The sequence below is a fragment of the Ornithodoros turicata genome, chromosome 9 (genome assembly GCF_037126465.1).
Source record: "Ornithodoros turicata isolate Travis chromosome 9, ASM3712646v1, whole genome shotgun sequence".
Taxonomy (NCBI): domain Eukaryota; kingdom Metazoa; phylum Arthropoda; class Arachnida; order Ixodida; family Argasidae; genus Ornithodoros; species Ornithodoros turicata.
In genome coordinates this window covers 22,855,777-22,869,917 of record NC_088209.1, presented here as the reverse complement: position 1 = coordinate 22,869,917, position 14,141 = coordinate 22,855,777, and the positions used below count along the sequence as shown (strand labels likewise).

Sequence of the window (14,141 nt, the reverse complement as noted above, 5' to 3'; positions counted from 1 at the left end):
GTTCGGAATTCCCAAACAGTTCCAAAAGCCGATGACTGACTCCCTAGCCTTCTAGTTCGACTTTGTACTCGTTCAACTCTTCTGGCTACACCCTTCCAACAACGACTTAGGCTCACCCTTGTTTCCATCTCTGAGTCCACGGTCCACGGTCCACGGTCAAGCCTGCAAGACGCTCGTGGGGAATTGAATAGATGCCCCCATTCGGGCGTTTATTTTCGGGGCGGAATATAGCTACCGAAAGAATCCGATTTTTACTGACCCATATAAATGCCGATAAACGCCCCCCGAATTAGTTTGAAAGAAAATATCGAATACCACAAACCCTAATTATGATTAAAGGTTGAAAGTTCGACGTTCCCTGGCTGACTTTTGTCGTCTTCGCTGTTGTCATGCGCCAACCGGCCCCGCCCGTCTCTTAGAGAGTCCTCGGCGATTATGCAGGTCAGTGGCAACAGTTTTCTATCACTAATGATAGCGTTCTATCACCAATGCCAATAGCGTTTCTATGCCAACCAACCAATAGCGTTTCTATCACAAATGATAGCGTTCATGAATGTTGCCAATGACCGTTCATGAAGCTTGGGCCGAATCGTTTTCTTGAATTTTTTGCTCGGTGGCCACGCCGGCCGCATGGAAACCATATATTATTAATAAGAGGTTCAAAACAGCCCAGCACGCAAGGTGGCCCTTACAGTGCGACTGTTGTTGTCCCGTAACAGATCGGCAACATTTCACTATGGCGATGGCGATGTGATAAAGAAGAAAATGAGGTTGTGATTTAAACACATTACTTACGGTGCACGGTGTGTAATTAAACCTCTGTATTTAATAAGGGGATAAGTTGATTTATCCCATTTTTACTATTTTTGCTGCAATGACATCTGCATACCAGTATGTACCTGCCAAAGAAAATTTGGGACCATATTGCAATTTATTGGCCCGCTACAGGAGGGTAAGAAACGGGAAATGCATGTGTGTCAATTGGACAGACAACCAGATCAGGCCCATTTTCTCGGTTTGGGATCTTTCGACTTATCCCCTTATTGCATACAGAGGTACAAATTATTGCTCTCGTCGTGAAGGGCTTGACATTCTGCCAGAAGGATTTCCGTAAGGTGAAAGATACAACGCAGCGAACTGTCAGTAAACTGTCGTTAGAGTCACCGAAATCATCAGAAGCAACGGCGGTGGCGAGGACTACAACCTTGGACGTAAACTTGAACTTATCCTCAAGTTAAATCAGTTTCAAACAGTGTAGATCCTACCAACACGCATGAAACGTCGTGCACTGTGGATACTGTAGATTGAACGTTTTGTCCCCCTCCCCACTGGAAGCTCTTTGCACCCCCCTTTGGAAGAAATCCTGGGAACGATCATGTGTCTATGTAAAAAAAAAAAAAAGAAAGAGAGAGAAGAAACACATACAAGAGAAGAAAAAGGGAAAGGTCTGTTTCAAGACGCAAGATCTACTTCGCTATTTCACTGGTATCCGTAAAAGTATCCGTTCGTTTGAGGTAGCCCCAAGGTCGTGCTGTAGACTGGGATGTGGTCCTACCGCCGGCTATGCTGTCTGAGGCTTTCCCCTGGCAAACTTTTCCGCCAAACGTTCCAGACGGACGCCGCCACAGTTGCTCCTGAAGTCGGCCCAGGACGCATACTAACACCCCTGTCTCCTATGCCTTCTGTCTTCATGCTGCCATCTGTGCACCTCTGTACGTAGCTCATAACCACAGTTGCTTCGCGGCGCTGACACGGAATAAAAAAACAAGGAGGAAAGAAAAAGAGGAGTGAAGAGTGAAGAGAAGAGTGAGAAAAGAAGAGTGAACAAGAAAAAAAGGGAGAAGGGAGAAAAAAAATCTCACTGGTGATTTGTCACTGATTCACTCTCGTGGTTCACTGATGATGATGATGTTAGAAGAAAAAATACGAAGATGTGAGCCCGCTCATCGCGGGATGTGTGTGGCACTGTGGTTATTCAGAGGCTGTTCATAAGCTCTGTGTCTCTTAGAAAATCGAGTACTGCTTTTGTCCACTTTGTTGAGCACTTACATTGTGAGGATTCAATGATGTTTCTATCCATTTCCACACACACACACACACATATGGGATGATGTGGTGGGTCATTCTCCGCCGTTATGGCGGTACACTGCCCCATTGCTCTCGTGGAAGGGATGAGAAAGTAATGATGATGGAAAGGTGTCCTATTAGAGTTCGTCCATTAGTCCAGTGCTGGTGAGGAACTCAGCAACAGCTCGTAGGCCTTGCATCAGACGTGAGGGGTCCGTACATGGCCCGAGAATTTTGACTAAGTCGAACTAGCGTTGATCGACGCGTTGGAGAGTGGTTGCCATGAGGGCTCGCTCGCGATCGTGCTGTCCACAGACCAGGAGGACGTGATGGAGGTCACCAATCCATTTCCAAAGGTTGACGAAGTCACCCTTTCTACGAGTCTGACGACAAGCAGCTCGCTTGTCTGCACCGGCAATGTTCGTAGTAAGGTTGCTTGCATGGCAAAAAGAGGAAAGAAAGAAAGCTGCTCAGTATATATCCCCCCCCCCTCATAGTGCGGAAGTTCCGCCACGTCTTATGTTGGACATTTGCACGGCACTGGCGTACGCACATGGCAGACGACACCATCGGCCCTGTCGTCTGCTACGGAATATCTGAATAGAATATTTATTTCACGCGTTTACGAAATGTTACGAAAGGTGTTACGGAATATCTTGCGATTCGGCCGGGGAATATCTCGCATGATTCGAAGCGCACAAACAGACATGCCGCTGAGCTCTCCCACTCACGTGACAGCAACGAGCGTTTCGCGCATGTTCCGCTGGAGTATTCCGAGGAATATGTCACTCGCGTTAATATTGTTTTTGGATTCCGTGTTAGCGCCACGAAGCAACTGTGGCTATGAGCGGCATACAGATGTGGACAGATGGAGAGACAACAGCAGGAAGGAGTGGGAGACGGGGGGGGGTTAGTATGCGTCCTGGGCAGGCTTCAGGGGGAACTGCGCTGACATTCGTCTGGAAAGTCTTCGGAAAATTCAGGGAAAACCTTAGACAGCAGAGCCGGTGACAGGATTCGAACCCGCCACGTCCCAGTGTTCAGCACGACCTTGGCTACCACCAACGAGAGGAACGCCTTAACCCGCTCGGCTATGCCGCAGAATCTTTCAATGCGAAGTCAGGCATTTGTCAGCAAGAGGTCCCAATAGCATTGCTCAGTACCTTCTTATTCATTGTAGTTCTGGCATAATGAGAACCAGAATCGTAAAATTTTAATGGTCAGTAACGGAGCAACTCATTTATCGGTTGAGACTGCTCCCGTCGATGACACCCTTAACGGTACACCAAGGATTCCGTTGGATGTTAACATAGGCCACGCGGAATTGGAAATAATGGCGATCGAACAGCGTCATCATCAACGAGCGCATAAAATTTTATTCGCTGAAAGAGACAGAGGGCGCGATATTCTACGTTAGCGACGCGCACGATGTTCCCTATAGTATATACGCCATGGGGATGCGTGTCATCCGCGTCGCCATTTTGTGCGATAACTTTCTCCAAGTGGAGGCGAGAAGCGTCCAATTTTGAAAGGGGAATAAATTTTTTTACGCTATTCCCGTGGACGTAACCCTCGCGACTCCAAATGCTCAGAGGAGAGTGTGGAGGCTGCTTAAAGCGACGTGGCGTTCGCGGTAACCGAAGTATGCCGATGGATGCACACACAGACAAATAAAATGCGCAATCAGTTTTCATACGGCTTCCTTCAGACGCTATCGCGTTGATAAAACGCGTCTGAAATATGTTCTTATCTGATGAAAGATTGCAACGTCAGTGGCAGTGGCTCTGTCTTTCTTCGCTGCGGTTATGACGCCAGTCCATGACTTTAGTACCTCGTGGTGCTAGCTGATAAGTACGCACGCTCTCCGCTCGGTACAGCGACGCATGAATTGTGCAGTGTGAACCAGTGGGAAGGGGACAGGAGCAAAGGAGGGAATGGAATGGTTTTGTCTGGAAGCTTCGCGCTTGGTTTAATTTATTTCCCCGTGGTGAGGCAAATGGGAGTTTACGGCGAGCTTTAGCGTCCTAGTTGAGAGGTGTAATGGTGTGCGTTTCATGTTCTCTTGTGTGATGTAGTGTGTGCTCACGACTTGGGTTCTATCATGTGTGGTTTTGAAGAAACTGAGAATTGCCCTTGTGCCGTTAAAGATTTGATCGCCGGACGTGTTTATCACATCGTGGGCTGTTACAGCAAAGCGGTTAGAAACGGCTCACCCTGGTGAGTACAGGCTTTTGCTTTTGATCACAGCTGTTCCGCGACATATAAGATGCTGAATTCTTACGACTGTCCGCTTTCTTGCTAGCTTCCCATTTACTTTATTTTTTTTTGTGTGTGTGTTAACTAACAAAGTCCGCACACGATGTGCGCAGTGTAAAAAAGGAATACTCAAGAACCTATCACTTATCAACTGTAGTAGAGAGTGGCCATGGAACTGTACAGGTTGGGACAAAAATTTACGGAACACGCGAGCGACGTACTTTTATACTTTTTCTTCGGTGCGACACCCTAGCGGCAGCCGGAAGCGGGTGAGTTCACTGTTTCGGAGGGATGGAAGGGTGCGCTGTGAGCGGCACACAGGCAGCGGGAACTCGTACTGCCCAAGCGACACTGGATCCGTAAACTTCTGTCCCAACCTGTCCTAGTGATTGTTTTCACAGTAAAAAAAAGAAAAAGAAAACAGAAAAGGAAGAAAAGAAAAAGAACACAAGCGAAAGGACGTAATATTGTTTTAAGGATTTTCACAGGCGGAACGGTGAAATAGTAAAAGAAGTTGCGATTCCTGTAGGGGGGAATATATTTATTAAAACAAAGAACAATAAAAAGGAGGAATTCCTGTAGGATTAAGTAGGCTTCAGTAGAGAAGCTCACAATCACACGCCACATGTAATTGATCATTGGGAACCGCCTCTTCTAGGACAGGAGAGGTTGAAACTAGGGATGGGACGTGGAAGGAAGGACGTGGAAGGAAGGTTCTGCGAATCCGCGAATCTTTCGGATCCTTTCTCCGAAGCGTGCGCTTGGAGACTGGGAGGTCCGCGGTTCGAATCCGCGGGCCGGCTGTGCCGTCTGGGGTTTTTCCTGGGTTTCCCTCAGATGTGTAATAGGCGTATGCCGGCACAGTTCCCCTGAAGTCGGCCCATGGACGCAGCTATCCTCCCCCCGAGCGGATTCTGCTCGGTCTTCCACTTCATCCTTTCCTCTCCTCCTCTCCACCACCTTTCCCTTCCCGAGAAACATGCCGCCTAATCAGGCAGGCAGACCTCTCGGGTTCCTCCCAACGACACTCCTCCTCCTCCTCCTCCTCCTCCTCCTTTCTCCGAAAAGAGTTTAAAAAGCCAGGGAAAAATGCCTTCTACTGAAAAGTGTTTTAGAAGCAGAATTGAATGCATTTGTTTAATAAAAAAAGTAAATTTCAGGAGAAGACATACCCATTATATATACTTCTTCCTATAAGTGTAACTTATTTAACACGCTGTTCATCGACTACGGGAAATACATAAACTCATGAGTCTGAATTCCCTCCATAAAACTAAGAAACAATCAAGGCAAAACCGTGTTACTTTTAAACTTGTAATATCGTAGCTTTATGGTGTGGTTTTATCGCGCCCTGGGGGGCCGCCGGCCAAGCAGGTTTGGAGGCGCCGATTTTAAAAAAAGAAACAAACAAACGTGGTTAGTGGATTCGAAAGATTCGATTCGCTGTTTCGGGCAATGGGATTCGGATTCGCGAATCTCGAATCCCTGCCTAGGATTGGATGATTCGCGGATTTGGATGGTACATCCCTATAGTTGGAACGCATGGACATACAGAAAGTGGAGCGTCCTGCGGTATGGTGAAGGGCTGAGGATTTGGCTATGGTCAGTGACAACATAAGTCATACACTTGACCCTGCCCTCACATAAGAATCGCTCCGCGCGGCTAATGTAGTGTGGCGCGGACCAAGTGGGGACTGGGGAGAGAGAGAGGGAGCCGGGACTACATCGCGAAGCGGGGGCGTTGTGCAAAGGCTGCTAACCAATCGCAGGAGCCTTCCACGGATGAGTGGGCGGTTCCATTTGTAGGACTTAAGTTGTCACTGACTATAGTTGGTATTGAGACATCTGAACTGAGAGCGGAAAAACGCGCCCGTCCTGTATGTTTCGCCGTGCTTCGTCCGTTTTTCTTGCGCTCTCAGTTCAGATGTCTGGTGAAGGTAGACTGAAGAATATAAATAATTTGGTACACACATATTCGTTAGATGATCATGAGGTGGACGATAAATAGCACCGAAAGCAATTAAAATAAAAGCACAAAAATTCAACACGCATCTTCGATCAGCGCTGCTGCTATGCGAATAGCCTGTCGCCCAAAAGACCCAAGTCATCGGCATAAACACAACTGTTATAAGATACAACATATCATGTATTCATTCATATCGGCATGATCGCAGTCAAAGTGCTAAAATCGAAGTATGCAAACTTTTCTACATTTCATTGCCTCAGCTCCAACTACCTTACAGCTGCGGTATGCGCGTCAGATTACAGTTTTTCGTGTAAATGCCGTGAAACTGTCACGCGTGCGACGTTACGGCAAATGAGCAGCTGCAGCATTCCCATGCCACCATGCCATTACGCTGACAAACTGCGGAGCGTTTTTCGCGGTAATGGGAAACGGGAAGAGCCAGAGCATAAGTTGCTGACGGGGGCCGAAAATCAAACAGGGCAATCCCAACCTCCATTTCGAGTCACAACATTTTTACAAGCGGTGAGAAGAAAATGGACGAGGTGGAATCGTAATTCACGAAAAAGTATTACTATTATATAGAGAGGGGGGGGGATGTGTTTATTGTATAAAAAAATAGGAGGGAAAGGTTAGCCTGCGCTACGGCAGCTTGCTATTCCAAGGAAAGAAAAAAACGGCCACAGGTCCGCAGAAACCGAACAAATGCCTTTGTGCCTTTTATATAGAGGGAAGGAAGTGCGCATTTATGGGTTTGAATTCTCGCTGCACTCGCAACGCTGTATGCTGCAAGAGCTGGAAACCTGCGCTGACTGCGACAATAGCGTTGTCGGAAAAAAATATTAAAGGGGCACTAACGCGCAGAAATTTCTTCTCGCGGAATGATGCTGTTTACCTTGATAGCAACATAAAAGGAGCGTTACTGATGCGTCGTTCGTGATTTATGAGCGAAAGAAACCGCAAGTACGCTTCCACTCTCCTTCTCAGGAAGGCCGACAACGCGGAGCGGGATGTCATTGGTCTCCTCAAACGATTTGCCCAATCATCGCGGGAGATCGTTTGAATAGACCAATCCCGGCTAGGTCTCTCCGCAGAATGAAAGATGCCGTTACCTTGAACGCAATACAAAAGCGACGTGATTCATCGTTTGCGTCGTTTTTGTGTTTTATAGGCACACACACACACACACAAAAAAAAAAACAGTTTACGCTTTTGATCTTCCTGTGTCTTTTTCAAGAATGCCGACAACGCGAAGCGGGGTCTCGTTGGTCTTCTAGAACGATTTGCCCAATCATCGCGGGAGATCGTTTGAATATAGGCCAATCCCAGGCCTCTCCGCAGAATGACAGCTGCCGTTACCTTGAATACAATACAAAAGCAACGTGATTCATCGGTCGTTTCTGTGATTCATGTGAAACAAAAAAAAGTTACGCTTTTGATCTTCCTGTCCTTCTCAAGAAAGCCGACAACGCGGAGCGGGCTCTTATTGGTCTCCTCAAACGATTTTTTGAATCATCGTGGGAGATCGTTTGAAGAGACCAATCGGAGGCCTCTCCGCAGAATGAAAGATGCCGTTACCTTGAACGTAATACAAAAACAACGTGATTCATCGGTCGTTTTTGTGATTTATGAGGGGGAAAAAAATTACGCTTTCCATCTTCCTGTCCTTCTCAAGAAGGCTGACAACGCGGAGCGTGCTCTCATTGGTCTCCTCAAACGATTTGTCCAATCACCGTGGGAGATCGTTTGAAGAGACCAATCCGAGGTCTTTCCGCAGGAGAGGGAAAGCGTCAATTGCCGTTTATTTCGCCCATAATCACGAACGACGCAACCGATGAGTCCCTTTCCTTTTGCGTTGTGTCAAAGTAATGGCACCTTTCATTACGGAAGGAGAAATCTTTGCACTTCAGGGCCCCTTCCGCGTCCCTTAAACTTTGAGCACAGCGCCAGCCGTTACTAACACCACTGTGCTTTCCCAAGGAAGTTTTTTTTGATGCCTTCGTAATTTTATTAGGGCTGACGTCATTCATAATTCCAGCACGTAACATAAGCGTACTACATGTACGCGTTACAGCCAAGTAGCAAAGCTACGCGCGTGTCGATATTGCAGAGTGCACGGAGAGAACTCTGACAGCTACTTACGATCAATTCGGTTGTGGATACACTGCGCACGTTCCGAGTCAGACAGACGTGTCCCACATGCTCGTATTCCGTTGTCAACGAAGTCACTGCGTCATCCCTGGGAGATGAATGAGGCAAGCGTTGTCCGCGAGAGAACTAGGAACTCCCCTGAGAAATCCACGTCTTGGGAGAAGAGCTCCGACTCGTGGAATATTATCGCTCTTCTTCTTATCCTTCAGCCGCGTAGCTACATTTAGCAGTTTGCGTACACCAGTACAAGTACACTCATAAGTATCGTAGCTTCTTGATATTGAGCCACGTTCACTCTTTGTTTATTTATACCTTTATGACCCGAGGAGCATTACGTAAGGGGGAAGGGGAAAACAAGATTAGTCACACTATTTAGTACCACCACGCTAGCAGTACACTCAATGACAGAATATATATCTTATAATGCAGCTCTGAATGGGGGTGGGGGGATATGTTTCTTAAGACAAAAAAAAGAAAAGGAAAGGTCAGCCAGACGGAGGTCGGTTTGCTATTCAAAAAAAAAGTGAAAGGGGGAAGAAAAGAAAAGGAAAATAAAAGTAAAAAAAAGAAGAAAGGAAACGAAGGAATGAAAGGGAAAGGAAAAGGTAAGGAAAAGAAAAGAAAAGGAAGGGAAGAAAAGAAAAGGAAAAGGGAGAAAACAAAACGAAAACTGAAAAATCACACACACGGTCACACAATCACAAGGCGTTGACAAGGTTCGAAGCGTGGAGAAAGCGGAGGAGCGCAGTGCAAGTGGCGACGGCCCACTGGGTCGGCTGAAGAACGGGACCCAGTAAGGTACCCACTAGCCAGTGTCATAGTGCTGTAGCCAAGTTGGGATACACTACGACAGAGGGCGTCACGGTGGAGAAATTGTTGCCGGCAGAATTGGGTATTGTGACGTGGTAAGCTGTTCTAAGTGTTCCAGTGTGTTCCATGGTCTTCGGTAAGCAGAAGGTGGTAAGCTGTTCCATTCTGGATCACAGTTGTCCCGCAACGTAAAGCCCCGAATTATTATTGTTCCATTCTGAGATTGTCAAAAGGATAGACGATTAAAAAAAAAAGTTAAGGTCGCGCTCTAGCAGACAACATAGCAAGGATGTTGTATGATAATAAGTGGACGAGGCAGAGGAGGTAGTTCAAAGTCTCTAAAAGGAGCCTATGAGTAGTATAATCAGCGTAACATGCATAACCAAGCTATTTTTCTGCGCACTTCCAGTATCAGAATGCCAACATTCCGTTTCGTTGCTGTCACACGGTGTTACGAACCTGAAGTTAATGTTCGGTTCAGAGACGACATTATTAGACAGACAGTTCCATTGCTACAGTCCAGGACAAAAAAAGAAATATATATATATATATTTAAAAGCATCTGTTCAACAGGCATATTCATGATAAAAAAAAAAAAAACATTGAAGCTGCAGTCAGGCCGTGATAAATATTCCGAGTGATTTAGGACAGTTTGATTATGACGTACGCCGTGGTGGTGGTGGTGGTGGTGGTGGTGGTGGTGATAAGGCTTGCCGTTGTCGGCCTCACGTATGTGGGCAACGTCACGACTCACGCCCTGGGGGAATGAGCGTCCTGGGCCGACTTCTAAGGGAACTGTGCCGACATATGTCTGAAAGCGTCTGAGGAAAACTCAGGAAAAACCCCAGACAGCACTGCCGGCACCGGGATTCGAACTCGGGTACCTCCCAGACGTACGCCGTAAAACATTCTTCTATGTGCAGGGAGCAAATCCTATGTCAGCATTCATCCCATCATATCCGGGACACTTTCTCCATACCCGTGATTGTTGTTGCGCCATTAAGCGTCCAGTCGATCTATAAATCAATCATTACCTACCCGTACCGACAGCTAACAAATCTAGCAACATCATTTCGAATTTTATCGATTTTGCTATAGTTAACTCCGAACCCACGCAGCGCAACAACCTCATCCAATATTTCCTGGGATATAGTGGAGCAATAGTGGTCCAATGTTAGTCCAGTATCGGCGACATCTAGCCAATATTTGGCCAACATATTGTAATGCTTGGGAGTTGTCGCATAGAATTCTAGCACGTTCAAGCACAGGACATAAACATGCAAGATCTTTCGCGATACAGAAGTCGACTTTATCGATTGCTTGCTTTGCATTCTAAGTGACAATCATCGTGTGTTTTTTTATCTTCCTCTTCATGTTTTCGTCCTAAGTTGCCCATCATTTTATTCTTCTTTTGCTGCCTCTCTCCAGTTGTTAGAACCGCTTAGATTCGATTTTCCGTCGCGTGAGAGGAAAATGCACACGCACTTCTCTTCTGCCATTCAGACTATTCAGACATGCTCCCGTCTTTTTCCAAATGCATTCATCCGGTCGTTCATTCGTATACACGTCGATGGGCATACGTTGAAAGACGCGCATCGTGATGACATTGCAAAAAATAAAAGAAAATAAACGCCAATATTGACACTCTGACATTTCGCATTTCATTTCATTCATTCATTCATTCGATTCATTCATTCATTTCATTGATTTTCTTGTTGTTGTTTCAATCCAGTAGTAGGATGAATAGGTATGGGTATACCTTATGGTTCAGGTATAGAGCTTTATATATTTGCATTTCTATGGAGTGGCCATATTTATTTCGTTCGTTATCGACCCTTTCTCTCATTTTTTTATTCATAAACGAGGAAGAAATCGAAGCATCACTCTCATGCCATTCAATAAAAACAGAACAAAGGGTTGTGTAACAATGGTATGTTTTTTGCTGTGTGCATATGCTTCCCGTTTCGTTTTTTGATTGTGCTACAGGTAGCATACTACTTGTTCATACTTTGCCCACAACAACAACAACAACAACACTAATTTTATTTTGATGACAATGAGTCGGGTGTTCCATGGCCATTGGCACCGACAGCAAGGCCGAGGTCATGCTGTAGACACACACACACACACATAAATGGGATGATGATGTGGTGGGTCATTCTCCGCCGTTATGGCGATATACACTGCCCCATTGCGCTTGTGGAAGGGATGAGAAAGTGATGATGATGGAAAGGTGTCCTATTAGAGTTCGTTCATTAATCCAGTGCTGGAGAGGAACTCGGCAACAGCTCGTAGGCCTTGCATCAGATGTACGGGGACCGACCATGGCAGAGAATTTTGGCTCAGTCGAACTGGCGTTGATCGACGCGTTGGAGAGCAGTTTCCATGAAGGCGCGCTCGCGATCGTACTGTCCGCAGACCAGGAGGACGTAATGGAGGTCACCGCGCGCACGACACGTGGAACAGGTGCTGCACGCGCCGACACCGAGGAGGTGTTGGAAAGCCGGTGTACTGAAGCTTTAGTATGCCTGCAGGCCTGCAGTCCGAGCGCAAATCTTGGAGCGCAGGTGCAACGCTCTGTTACAGTGCCCTAGAAGAGTATAGTGGAAAGAGCGGAACCGGTTTCAGCCCGATAGCTGAGGAAGGACGAGCGGACGGCCGCTGCTGGATCTCCTGGCGCTGCTATCGAATTCCCGAGGAGAAACTGTGAAGCGGCTATGTCCGCTGCAGCGTTTTTGCTATTTTCGCGTGGTTTGCGTGATGCTTTGGTGACTCCGAAAGAAGGCGATGTGTGACGCATCAAAATAGTGAAGCTTCCTGTAAATTTTGCTGGTATTTGAGTGTGCTAGTCCTCGATGGAGAAGAAGAAAAAGAAGTTAGACACACATTGTTTCGCGCCCCGTTGGCTACCCGGGTAGCTTTCTGTCGAGCTTAAAACAGCTGTGGGATTAAGGGTCACCATTGCCAGCACGATATCCCTGATGGACTACTTAACAAGGCACGTCGGGTATAAGTTCATCGTGACATCACGAAGTCAAGGTCCGCTTGACAACGTGTTTGGCATCGTGAGGCAATCCTCAGGCTGTCACATCCAACACCACAACAGTTTTTGATAACTGTTTCTTGCCTTAGCTTTTATAGTATGGCAAAATCTGTTGCAAATGGAAATGCGGAGCCTGGTGTGTTAGATGCTCTGCTCAGTACAAACGGCATAGAGGAATACAAATGCGCAAATCAGACTCTGATAGACAAGTTCACTGGAGATGGTGACCTCAGCAGCGCCGAACTTGTAATTGAAAAGTCAACAGACCATGTCGCATATGTATCCTCAAGAAGCGACCAGAGACTAATTTTTTATATAGAGCTCTGGCTATGTTGCCAGAAAATTCCTGTGTAAATCAAAGTGTGACATGTGTAGAAAGTTGTTGCTTAGTGACAAGAATGATGTACAGAACATGCAGGCAGCTCAGCTGACTCAGCTAAAAGATAAGGGGGGCCTGTTGTATCCATCAGGATTTATGCTTAGGTTCGTGGAAAATTTGGAAAACGTGTTTACCATCAGCTGCTTCAGTACGCAGGAACTTCACCATGAAAGCATTATGGACGTCATTGCACTTCTTCATAGAACTCGACAGGATGCCATTGGTTGCACTGAACATAGCAAGCAACTGAATGCTGAAGTTATGGTATTTTATGTCACCACTAGGCTTCATTTTTTTGTTAACTCGCTGAATCGAGCCAAAGCACAGAAACGCGACTGTGCAAAATATCCGAAGCTCAGTCGCTGCACAAAACTTGTCATTTTTACCTGCCAGTAATTAATTTTGTTCTTTACATTATGTGCATCCAATGTTGCATTTAATTGCAGTTTTTGTTTTTTTTATATATTCATACTCTGTGGTCGTTATAATCTTGTGTCTTGTACTTATCAGCCAACTTTACATCGTCATAGCCTGCGATCATTCCATAACTGAAAGCATAAACCTGTCTTCCTCATTGCGTGTGCTTCCTGTTTTATGTGGCATATGCCGGTAGAACTGTGTCGTGTAGTAAAGGTTTTTGAAAGAGGTAACAAGGAATAATTCACAGAGAGACACGCACACACAAATAACAATCATAGGAAGTGCGATAACCCAATACGCCGGCGCCAGTTTCTGCTCGGGGTAACTACGCCAGCGCCCCACAGCGGCATCCGCCTCAAGAGCCTCACAGAGGGAGCGTCGCATTTTCCACTACAATCTTCTAGGGCACTGTAGCTCTGTGCTATAAAAAATGGCGAACATGCTCTCTCGCGCAGGTTTGTTCCAACTTCGACGCATGATTTCTCTGGCTGTAGATGTCGCTCATTACCATACTTGGTATCAGTTCACTCAGCTTTCAATGCTCTTTCATCTGACGATCTATCGTGCGTATGCCTCCTACAGATATCTGCTGAAAAAAGCAAATGTTTCGGCATATTTCGAAAAAACAAGAATTTTGCGCGTCTGTTCCTCGAAAAGGCCTTTTTTGATTTCAGTTATATTTTGGCAGGACATGGCCGATGTTAGGCCTTTCATCTGACGTTAAAAAAAATCTGCTTCATAGGGCGTACACTGGAGATTAGCGCGTCAAAACGTGGCCCTACTCTGCGTGCGTACAAAAGTTTACGGAACACCAGAGCGACGTATTTCTTGATCTCAGCGACACCCTAGCGGCGAACGGGAGTGGGCACATTTACTGAGAGGTGCGTCGAGTACCCGGTCACCTGTTCGTAAGTCTATCTGCTCCTGCTTGCAGCAACCGTGTCGCTTAGATGACTATATATACCGCTCGAGTGTTCCGTAAACTTTTGTCGGGACCTGTACGTGTCGGAGCCCGGCTGGAGGCACCACTGCTGGCCTGCAGGGATACTAAA

The 14,141-nt window shown here is 46.4% G+C and overlaps 1 protein-coding gene across 1 annotated transcript in view; it reads left to right on the top strand.

Moving 5' to 3' along the window:
* Nucleotides 1–3,949: 3,949 nt before the first annotated feature.
* Nucleotides 3,950–14,141, top strand: part of LOC135368375 (uncharacterized) — a 240,734-nt gene continuing 230,542 nt past the window's right edge. The window contains exon 1 of the mRNA XM_064601589.1: nt 3,950–4,284. The gene's annotated coding sequence lies outside the window, so the exon portion shown is untranslated. The remainder of the gene's footprint in view (nt 4,285–14,141) is intronic.